At 41.9% G+C, this 10,783-nt stretch overlaps 1 protein-coding gene across 1 annotated transcript in view; it reads right to left on the reverse strand.

Annotated features, from left to right (window-relative positions):
- Positions 1 to 3,912, reverse strand: part of KYNU (kynureninase) — a gene marked incomplete at its 3' end in the record, with an annotated part of 64,384 nt that extends 60,472 nt beyond the window's left edge. The window contains exon 1 of the mRNA XM_082483564.1: positions 3,871 to 3,912. The remainder of the gene's footprint in view (positions 1 to 3,870) is intronic.
- Positions 3,913 to 10,783: the final 6,871 nt, after the last annotated feature.

A 10,783-nucleotide genomic window follows, 5' to 3' on the forward strand; every position in this document is an offset into this window, starting at 1 on the left:
AGAAAGTTTATGACACATACTCTGTACTTTAGGGCAAAACTTGCCCGGTGCTGCGTTCTGTTGCAGAAGGCAGTCAAGAGGCTCACTGAGGTGCTTGGTGGTTTCCCCAGTTTAAGGAAATGCATAGTTAAACCACACAATATTCTCTGCCTTTTCAACATCCTGAAGAGCTTTGGTGCAACAGAAGAACTCCAGGGCATAGGCAAGAACAGGACAGGTTATCACATGATGGGCAGCACACAGCCACCAGAGAATATAGCCTTTTCCCCTCTGTTTGACAAAGAAAGGTTGTATGCATCCTCCGTATTACCAGCTCTCTTTTCTTAAAACCAACAGTATATTATAGACAGTTATCCAGAAACAAGCCGTGGAAAGAACAAGAGACGATTATATGGGTTGTAGCCAGCTGAGCATTACATTCATTGTCACTTAACCTATCTTGGGTTTTTGTGGAAGAAGGGTTCTGAGAATCAGTGTGACAGTGTATTCCAGGTTATAGATTTTATTTTATTTTTTTAAAATAAAATCCCTTATGACACATTTGTCTTTATACTTTTTGGTGCAAATACATAAAAGCAGATTACGTCTTTCATCAATGTTTTATGCCAGTCCCTGAAGACCATCCAGAAGAACTTCATCAACACATATGGGAAGGATAACAGTTGGTATTTAAATATAAACCCTTAAATAGCACAGCCTCATTAGTGCCAATTAATCCAAACCTGTTTATACTTTAGCCAAATGGCCAGCATGATGCTAGTTACCTGGTTTAATTTGCTATCATTTAGTTTATGATGAGAACATTTTCTTTTTCCCCCTCCAGACTTGATATCTTACACAGTAGCAATTTTTCCTCTCCCACCAGCATGTAGAGTTAAAAAAAACGCCAGTAGAGCTCTGTAAGACAGCAGTTTTCATTTAGCTAATGTTTGCCTTCTCCTGGGAGATATTGGAGAGATCCTATTTTTGTGCTGTCTCCACACAGGTTGTTCACACCTCCTCATTGTCACCAAATTTATCATTCCCACTCATTCATCCTAATCATCCCTTAGCTGGTAAAAAGGAAAAAATGGTTGGGAAAAAAAAAAAAAAAAAAAAAAAAAAGATATTTGAACATCTTTGTTCTCAGAGTGTTTTTCAAGGCTTCTAGAAGTCAGAGGGCTACACCTAGACAAGTCGTTGGGTGTGATGCTAAAGTGGCTGAGCTGGCTGAAGTCAATACACCCAACCAGTCACCTCCTGAAGAGTTGCGACTCTGCTAAAAGCCCTGTGGGAGATGTGACCAATCTCCCCATTCCCCAAGGAGCTGCTTCTCCATTCCTCTACAGCTGAACAGCAGATCCAAGAGCTTGCCTCTGCCAGCTTTTCTGGTGGGCTATGGGTAATGACATCTGTGCTCTTCTGCAGGTCAGAAGAGTATCAGCCTTTCAGACCCATTTGGCAGTCATCAGGGAAGGTGTTTAGAGATCTTTATTTCCTCCAGTAGATGTTGTGAAACATCTAGAGAGCAAGATAGGTTCACAGACACTATGGCCATCACTAATACTGGCACCTCATTATAGTTTAAAGACACTGCAGTATAACTTTGCTTTCACTTCAAGTAACAAATTTTAAGAACCCATGGGCTTAATCAGTAGACCAAGGTTTATTTTCAAGCAATACTGGGATCAGCACTTGGAAAGTGAAACTACTCTTTGTTTCCAAAGGCTTTTTTCTTTGATTTACAACACTAGCTTGGGAGTCCTGGTCCCCTAGGCATTACCAAAGCATGTCCAGTACATACTCACACTGTCAATATACAGTCCTCTCTTTTTAATAATGAGTATTTAATGCAAATTATGGAAACAATCCTTGGAGAATGGGCTGGAAATCAAGTCACCCTGACTGCCTCCTTCCAATAAAAGGACCACACTGTAGTCTGCACAGTCTTTTCTACAGTCAGTCTCCTTCCCACTCAAGTTAACGCCTGGATTTTTTTTGCTCCCCAGTGACATAGCTCCTGAAGTAAGGGAAGGAGCCTTTTAATCTCTCTAAACAGGTGACTCGCTTGAGTTCAGGATAATTGTTCAGTGATGCTCAGCTCCCCTGGTCCGTGGGAGGGGAACCATGCAGCATTGGTATTGCCGTCACTTATGTCCTCTCCTGGATAGAGCCTATGAGGAAGGTTTGGGAGCCTCCAACGTTTGGGTCCTGGGGCCCACACAGGCAATGCCAGCTAATACTCCTGCAATTTATGATCAGGAGATGGATGATAATGGTGCTTGAAGGACAGTTTGGTTTTATACACCCGATTCCTCTCACCTAGTCTGTAGATTCTCTGCTTTACACCATATGAACACAGCGCAGCATCCTACCATTTGTCTTACTAGAACCATTTTTCAGTAAGGACACACAGTTATTACAGTGGATTAATGGCTATCATATTCCAGGTCATCTGCTGACCTGTCTGGCAAGCAGAGATGGGTTTTGTTTCCATTTGAGGCCTGACCCAAAACCTACTGAAGTCAATAGGTGTCTCTATTACAGACAAAGATTTCTGGATCAGGCTTTTGGTTCCCTGTCATTGCTGTAGTTTGCTGCATCTGATCAATGACTTACATTTATTGTGATTCTTATTTATATTAAATTTTGACAGCAAATAAAATATTAAATACGTAGATCTAGAAGCTAAAAATGATTAAGTGCTCAGAGGTATCTGATTTAATACAAACATTATGAAATAAGATAAAACTACTAAAATAAAATCAATCAAAATCCTATTGAGGAATGAAATCCCAGAGACCCAATTCTGAGACCAGAATAAGAAAATACTTTTGTCCTTTGAATGGGAATTAGGCTTCCTAGAGAGGGAACCACAGAATTGCTTGGGCGTTTCCTTTTTTTTTTTAATCTGACCAACACTATTGCATTTTTTAATTGCTGCAGAATAGAGTCCTGTGCAATTACTTTACAATAATTTATGAGTCATTTGTTATTTTCTACATGTAGACAAAATACATTTGTATAAGAACAGCACACCTTTATTCCATCCAATTATCTTAATTTAACTGAAAACCATATTCTATATCCTCTTCAAATTAAAATTCAGACCCATCAATGCAAAATGTAATTCCCACCTTGATAAACATGGTTCCTTACCAGGATTTTTTTTTTTCCTACAACTTAAAGGAAAAATAATCAACATACATAATAATTATTCTTTGCTTATAGTAAAAATAATCAAAATTTTAAGAGAAACAACTTGCCTCTACCACCTACTCTGCTGTTTTCTTTTTCCTTTCAATGAAACTTCCTTACACTGCTTGACTTAATAGACATAGATGACATGAGGTCAGCTTTTTTTTTTTCTTTTAACTCTGCTCTTTTGAATCTGTCACAGAATTGGCCTCTACTGCGTACTGAAAACAACTCACCAATGACTGTTGGCAATCTTTCATTTTCAAAAGTAGTATATGCAACTTAAACTAAGAAAACAGTCATTATTGCATGTTTTATCAGCACAGACATCAGCCCCGCTACTTCATCTCCCATTTTAAAACTATAAAAGACAATGGATGAGAATTAGTCAGACAAAAGTGACCTGAATGTCTGGGTGATTATTTCTATTTTGTCCTTTATGCATAATTTACTGACTAAATAGGAAAAAAAAAGTGTGAATATTAGCAAGCCATCTTATCAAATTTACACAGGAAGGTCCATTAGGCTTAATTATAAGAATGATAATTTGTTCTATTTTTAGATCCACTTATGATATTTTTATAGAGTTACCCTCTGTCTATAATTGTATCTTGATGTCTTTATTAAAAAAAAAAAAAAGTCCCCTCGCCCCCCCTTCAACATTTTCTTTAAATATTCCAAGATTTTACTCACAGTCTGTCTACCCAGCACAGTGCTGACAGGCACACAATGAATGCCTACGTAAAAAGCTGTATTAATATTGCCAGAGAAAAAGAGTTTATCATGGGAATAGCATACCCTGCACTTTCTGCCCTCCAATAGCTGTTTACCAGGTTGCTAAATGCAGTTCAGCCCACAGACCTTTGACATTTTCAGGTTAGCGTCCAAACGGACGCTTTGGAAGGAAAACTGGGGGTGTGCACACATATAAGCACACAAGTTTGCAGTACAGGTCCACGTTGTCAAAATACACCCACTGAAAGCACCAATAGCGCTGTGGATTGGAGTTGTTTTAAAAAACAAACGAAGAAAAACTACAGAAACACACAACGCGTAAGGGTTGATTCTCCTTCCCACCTTTACACGAAAAATGTTTTTGTGAATAGAATTTTGCAGACGGAAATCCCTAAAAAAGCACAGCCCAAAGCAACACACATTCTAGATCAATTCAGGTTAAAGGCACTTCAGTGAATTTGTTTAAATTGCACAACTGCAGAGAAAGAAAAATCTAAATATTCATAACATACCCAACAACAGACACACAGCAGCAAACACAACTGTATAATTAAATAAGTTACAGCACAGTGTCACAGCTGCAGCAAGGGAATGTGACAGAGAAGAAGAATAATAAACTCAGTTACTTAGAGTAATTTAGGCACACATTGACCTTCACGTCAAGAAGTGTTTTGGTGTTAAAAGTAATTATACATATAAAACTCATCTTTTCCCCTCCACAACAAAACCACATTACCCTGTGGTTGGCAGCCGTTCCTGAGAGAGGATGACGAAATTCTTGTGCAAATACTCGGCGTTGCATGAAGAAACAGCCACAGTCACGTGCCTGCTCCTCCAGACTCTGACCTGCACAGCCACCAAACACATGACCTCCGAGAGTTAACCAAAAACCAGGTATATATAAGTATTTATTTATTTATTTTCCCTTTGTCACCACAGCAAAATTTAAAGCTCTAAATAAATGAAGAAGGCACCTTTCTCCTATCCAGGCACAAGAATACACACACAATTATAATGAAAATGGTTTAAATCCAAACTCTTTTGCTTTAGTGAAGGATCGATAACGTAAGAACTAGAAGTCAGCAATGTTCCCAGCCACGTGGAAGAGGGAGTGGTGGGAATTTACATGGAACATGGATTTGCCATGGTGGAAAACAAAAGAAGAATTAGAGGTGAAGTTAGAGAGAAACAGAGCTGATCTCTCTCTTTACCCTCTATAAAGCTTATCCTGAGCCACTCACTTATTAGCCCAATCCCCTCTGTTCAAGCTTGAACAACACCCATTCCTACAAATTGCTAGAACAGTCATCTGGAAGCAACAAAAATAGTTTCTCTCTATTCAGCCTCCAAAATTTCAGAGGAAAAAAAAAAAAAAAAACAAAACAAAAAACACACACACACACACAAAACTCAAAAAATACACACACACACAAAAAAAAAAAAAAAACAAACAAAAAACCAACCCAAAAACAAAACAGTGGGAAGAGTTATAGGGGCAAAGAGCACCGAGCTGTGGACTAACAATGTAATTTAGAGACACAACTCCATCCTGGTATTGTGCATGCACAGACCCCTGCAGTAATGCTTGTTTATTAAGTGGATTTCCATTTTCAGTAAGCACCAGTATATTTGACACTCTTGAACTGTAACATTTCATCTTCTTTACTAGACAAAAACAACAAGGCAACCACACAGAGCATTTAATGTTGACCCAAACAAAACTAAGCGAACCTCTATCCATCAGTTCTTGCAGTATCTTTACCCTGTTTTGCTCTATCAAAAGATATTATGGACTTCCCACTAACCTGTCTTGTTTCCTCCACCAGCAAGACAACTGGATGGTTGCTCAAGAAACTTTGTACCCCCAGGAATTTGGGCTAAGAGAAGCAAGAGGTTGAGGCACTTCAGCTACTGAGGCAAGAGGGATCTGATGTCAAAAACACCCCAAAAGAGTATTTATTTTTTCTTTGGTTGGCCCTTTAGGTCAAACCAAGCTGAAATACACTGCAACTTTTCATTTTGCCCTTAGAAATAAACGTATATAAACAGCAGAGTGAAAATTTTCCCACTGCATTTTCCTTTGAAAAAGCATCTTGAGTTTTACCCTTGATTGTCAATGGTGGCAGGAAAGCAGCTGTGCTGGCAAAGGCCAGATGGCTGTAGACTTTCATGAGAGCAGGAATATTGACCCCTTCTTCCAAGCTATTCTTCTCAACACTTCAGATGGATTGATAGAAAAATAAAGACAAAAACCAAAAACCTTTGCCCTTAAATTCAAGGCTCAAAAGTCAGTAAACATGTCTCTTTGGCAATTTTTTTAGCTGCAGTACTAATTTAACAGTTTATTTTTCCTCCTGCGATGTTGCGAAGTGACCAGAGAACGAGACGAGAAGAAGGAGCCACTGAAAGCCACCGTGAGAGCTACACGCAAGGGAGCGAGGCCACAGGGGGCTGCCAAAGTCCCGGCAGGCGCCGGCTGATGTGGCAGAGAGAAGGCAGAGAATGCAACAGAGCGCAGCCCTGCCATCACCCTCTCAAAGAAGCTGTTAGGAGAGTGACGGGAAAGCAGTGACATTTGACAGACAGTTTAGAGAAGGGAAAAAAGCAAAACAAAACACACACACCAAAAAAAAAAAAAAATCAAAAAAGGATTTACGCCTTTGCGAGAAGATGAGCTCTGCACATCTGTAACTGAGATTGTATGGGGATACATGGGGCAGAGAAGGAATTAAGGGGACGGCAGGCAAACACACTTCTCATACCAACAGCTTCCCCAGCTCATTCAGAGGTGCTTAACCAGGTTAAGCCACGTGCTGCCAGACACATCCACCAGCACGCTGATTCCTCTTCATCTCATCATTCACCCTCACCATTTGCCCTGCCCGCCTGCCATCCGTCACTGCCGGCCCCAGGCCCACCGGAGCACGTTCGAGCCCTTCTCCTGGGAGCCCTGTCCCTCGATTATGCGAGCTTTTCCACAGGAACACCAATAAAACTTGTAACAAACTCACTTGGCAAAACGTATGTCTTCTTCTCAACAACAATAAATAACCACGGGTGCCCCGAAGCACACCCACCCCATGTCAGATGGGGCGCCAGGATGCGTGGGCCATCATCGGGTCACGAAGGCCTGCCTTGGCACTGCTAGCCCAGAGCGCTCTTGCCATCGAGAGAGTAAAATGATCCAGTAAACAAAGAAGGTGCCCAGTGACAGGACAAGAGGTAACGGGCACAAACTTGAGTATAGGAAGTTCCACCTAAACGTGAGGAGGAACTTCTTTACTTTGAGGGTGGCAGAGCACTGGAACAGGCTGCCCAGGGAGGTGGTGGAGTCTCCATCTCTGGAGACATTCAAAACCCACCTGGACGCGTTCCTGTGCAACCTGCTCTAAGGTGGCCCTGCTCTGGCAGGGGGGTTGGACTAAATGATCTCCTGAGGTCCCTTCCAACCCTATGATTCTATGAAGAATTCTCTTTAAAAGAAAAAGGCAGGTCTTACCCAGGATGAGATGGCCTGGAAGACCCTCAGGCAGGAAAACACTGTGGTTTCCACAGTCTGAAAAGGAGGAGCAAGGCAGTGATGTGTCCAAGCAGCACACGCTGCACCTGCAGCACAGAGCTCTGCTCAGCGCACATCTGCTTAGAAAAACTAAGGTTGCCTGAATTTATAAGGCAAGCCCCACAGCTATTTTTCAAAACACGCCATCTGCACCTTATGATAGCACGATGCATTACACCGCGGGCCTAAAAGCGACGAGCTGGTAAACAACAGCATAAAACCTTTGGTCTTCTTTCTGCTGAGCTTGCTACACCACCTTTCTTATCACTTTTGTTTTCTCTCCACCCCATCAACACTCCTGCTCTGCCTGAAGACCTTACCTTTTACCTCAGGCCACATTTATCAGGATGCCATACACCTGCTCTCGCTTACCTCGTTCTCCGCCCTCCCAGACCCTAGAAAGTTCTGTTTTGCTTCTGGAATGATTTGAAGGGAACATGCATATTTGGCTTATTTAGAGCAGTGGGTCGCTCTGGTTGTGTGATTCTGACTGAAAAAAAAAAAAACTCAGTCCATTTTGCTTTACCTTACAGAGAGTTAACTCTATACCTATGATCTGTGGTTTGAGGGTTTTTTATTTATGGAGCAGTTATTAACAACTCTTGCTAAATTATTGGCTGCCTTTTGGGTGGCCAAAGTGAGCTCCTGAAATCTTCTTGCTTGTCTGAAGCGCTTTTCCCAATTTTCTTTTCTGTTGGACACTTAGGCACACCTCCTTAAATACACATGGATTTTTCCCTGTTTTGTGACCTGCTCCTAATACTGTTTTTCTTCATGCTCTGTGTCAGTTATCATTTTCATTTCTTTCTGAGTCTTTAAACATAACATTTGTCCTTTAAAATCTGTTCTTAAAGTAGAGTTTCCATTTAAAAAAAAAAAAAAGAGAAATAATAGAAATAAGAAATTATTTACTTTTCCACGGTAACATTTAGGGAGAAACATTCCACCACTGCACTAATAATAGTAATACCCAGAGAGGGACAATGAGGGAATCAGGGTCAAGTGATTTCCACGTAAAGAAAAACAAGAGCAGTAACTCCCCCCCCGGCTTTGATAATTCCATGGTAGCTGCAGCAGCAAGAGAGCATATTTTGAATAGATGAAACTTCCTCGTGTCCCCCCGAGTTAGCTGCTACTAATAAAAGACGACTGTACTTCTGATGCCCTCACCGGCATTTCCAGGTGGAATGCGCATACACATATGTTTTAAAAGCCTCTTGCTATAAGGAATGGCTTATCACTGTTGTTTATCTTAATGTTTTATAAAGGATAAGAGCATTTTTTTCCCCCCCCTCCAGTCAAATATTTGGTGTTAATGTTTGCTTTGGACAGGGAGGACTTTTCAAGCCATTTTTACCAAGCACAGGGACTGGAGGGGGAATGTGTCTGTCCCTTCCCGAGGGAGCAGGAGTATGACAGCAAAGGGGGAATTTGAGAGACCCAAAGCCAAACGGGGACCCGGCAGCCCCTTTGCTCATGGCAGCTGCTTGCTATGGTTTGCATAACCTTCTTAAAAATAAACGTGAGTGCTTCGGGGATGGATTTAGAGCCAATCTCCCAACTACTCTGTCTCCAAGGTCCTCTCAAAGACAGGGAAAGGTGTCTGTGCATCAGATACAGCCGCCTTCTATACAGCCACTGTTTCATCCCCAGCATATGACCAGCTGTGTGTCCGGACTCTCACAGGCGTACAGGACAATTGCCAACTTCTTCATCTACTTGTAGCACATTTCCTGCCTGTGGTCAAATTGCTTCTGAGAAAGGGGGAACCAGAAATCAGCCACGGGCCGGATGCAACGGGATAATAACAACAAGACCTTCTTGAGACGCTCCCCACAATGCCAGAGCTTTCTTTTTTTCTTAAATATTTGTGTACCGTATCTCTTACAATTGACTTCATAGCATTGCAGGTTGACTAATGGCTGAGGAAATTAATTGAACCGAGGTAGTTAAATGAAACCGGTGCATTTTCCCTCCTCCTCTGCCCCTTGTTTGCAGCTCCATAAAAGTGAATGCACTTCACACTTTCCTTTTTACGTTTAAGCTCTTGCAGCGGTTACCATCTGGAGTGAGACTCAGGGAGGCAAGAAGGAAGAAAAGACAGGTCAGAAAATAACAAGCTGAGCTTGTACTACATGTGTGTCGTAACAGAAATAAATAAAAAAAATAAAAAAAAGAATGCCACACAGCGTAGTACTGATTAATGAGAAGCACCACGTGGATCCGGAACCTCCAAGAGCTGAAATTGCAAAGACCGGACTATGCTTCATTTAAATCACCCACTGCTGTTCTGGATGGCCCGGAAGCAGTAGAGGAAGCAATAGTACATAGAGCATCGTGACAGGCAGCAAAGAGGTGTGTGACACCCCAGGGGAGGCCACCGTAAAAAGCCAGTGGTCGCTCAGGAAGGGGATCTATTCATACGTGTTCTGTGATAAGAAACTTATTCTGCAGCTTTCTATCCGAGGGGGTTTAACAGCACACGTACAAACAGGGGCAGATCATTTCGGCAAAGACTGAAATTCCTGAAAAATACTTTAATGCCAAATAACACAAGAAAACCAACAAGCTCCTGCATTAAGGGCACCGGGGCACGGCGTTGCTCTCGCAGGGGGACAGAGGTGAGGAGAAAACCTTGCCTTTTATTCATAAACCCAGCAGGTTCCATGGGAACAACAGGTAAGTACCAAACCCTTTCTAGAAGAACAAACACAGAATCTCGTGCCGCTCAGAGCCGCCTTTTCATATCCATACACTCCCTCCTTCCCTCCCTGTCCCCAGACCGGAACCTCTCAGCCCTCCCTAACCGAAGATTTTATCTTTGTTTGATTCACTAATAAACTGATTGTGCAGCAAATCAGACCGCAAACCGGCCAAGGTCTAAATGAAGCTTTGCCAATACCCGACTTCCTACCGATATTTATAATCCTCAAATAACCCTTTGCTCGACCCCCCGGTTGCAGGCAGTGACTCAGCAGTCGCAGGGCTCCTATTAGTATTCTCGAGGCATTTCCAGAGCGTTTCAAACCGACTGTCTCACTCGCGCTGTGATCAGACCGATCAGTTTGTGGTGAATTGCTCTGAGGAAGGTTACAGGTCTCCATAGGGACTGCACATGATCTTTGAAAAGTGCATTTCCCTCTAGCAAGTCATAAATGCTCAGGAGAGCTGCTAAAGATCACTCAAAATATATTATTGAATACTTCGATGTCGTACTCTCATTCTGTGTTATCATATACCTAAAGTATATTAAAAGGTTCCCTAAATACCAAGTGCATTTGCGTGGAATAGATTTGTGTTTTCCAAAGCCAA

This window comes from Vanellus vanellus (genome assembly GCF_965231255.1).
Source record: "Vanellus vanellus genome assembly, chromosome: 5".
Classification (NCBI taxonomy): Eukaryota; Metazoa; Chordata; class Aves; order Charadriiformes; family Charadriidae; genus Vanellus; species Vanellus vanellus.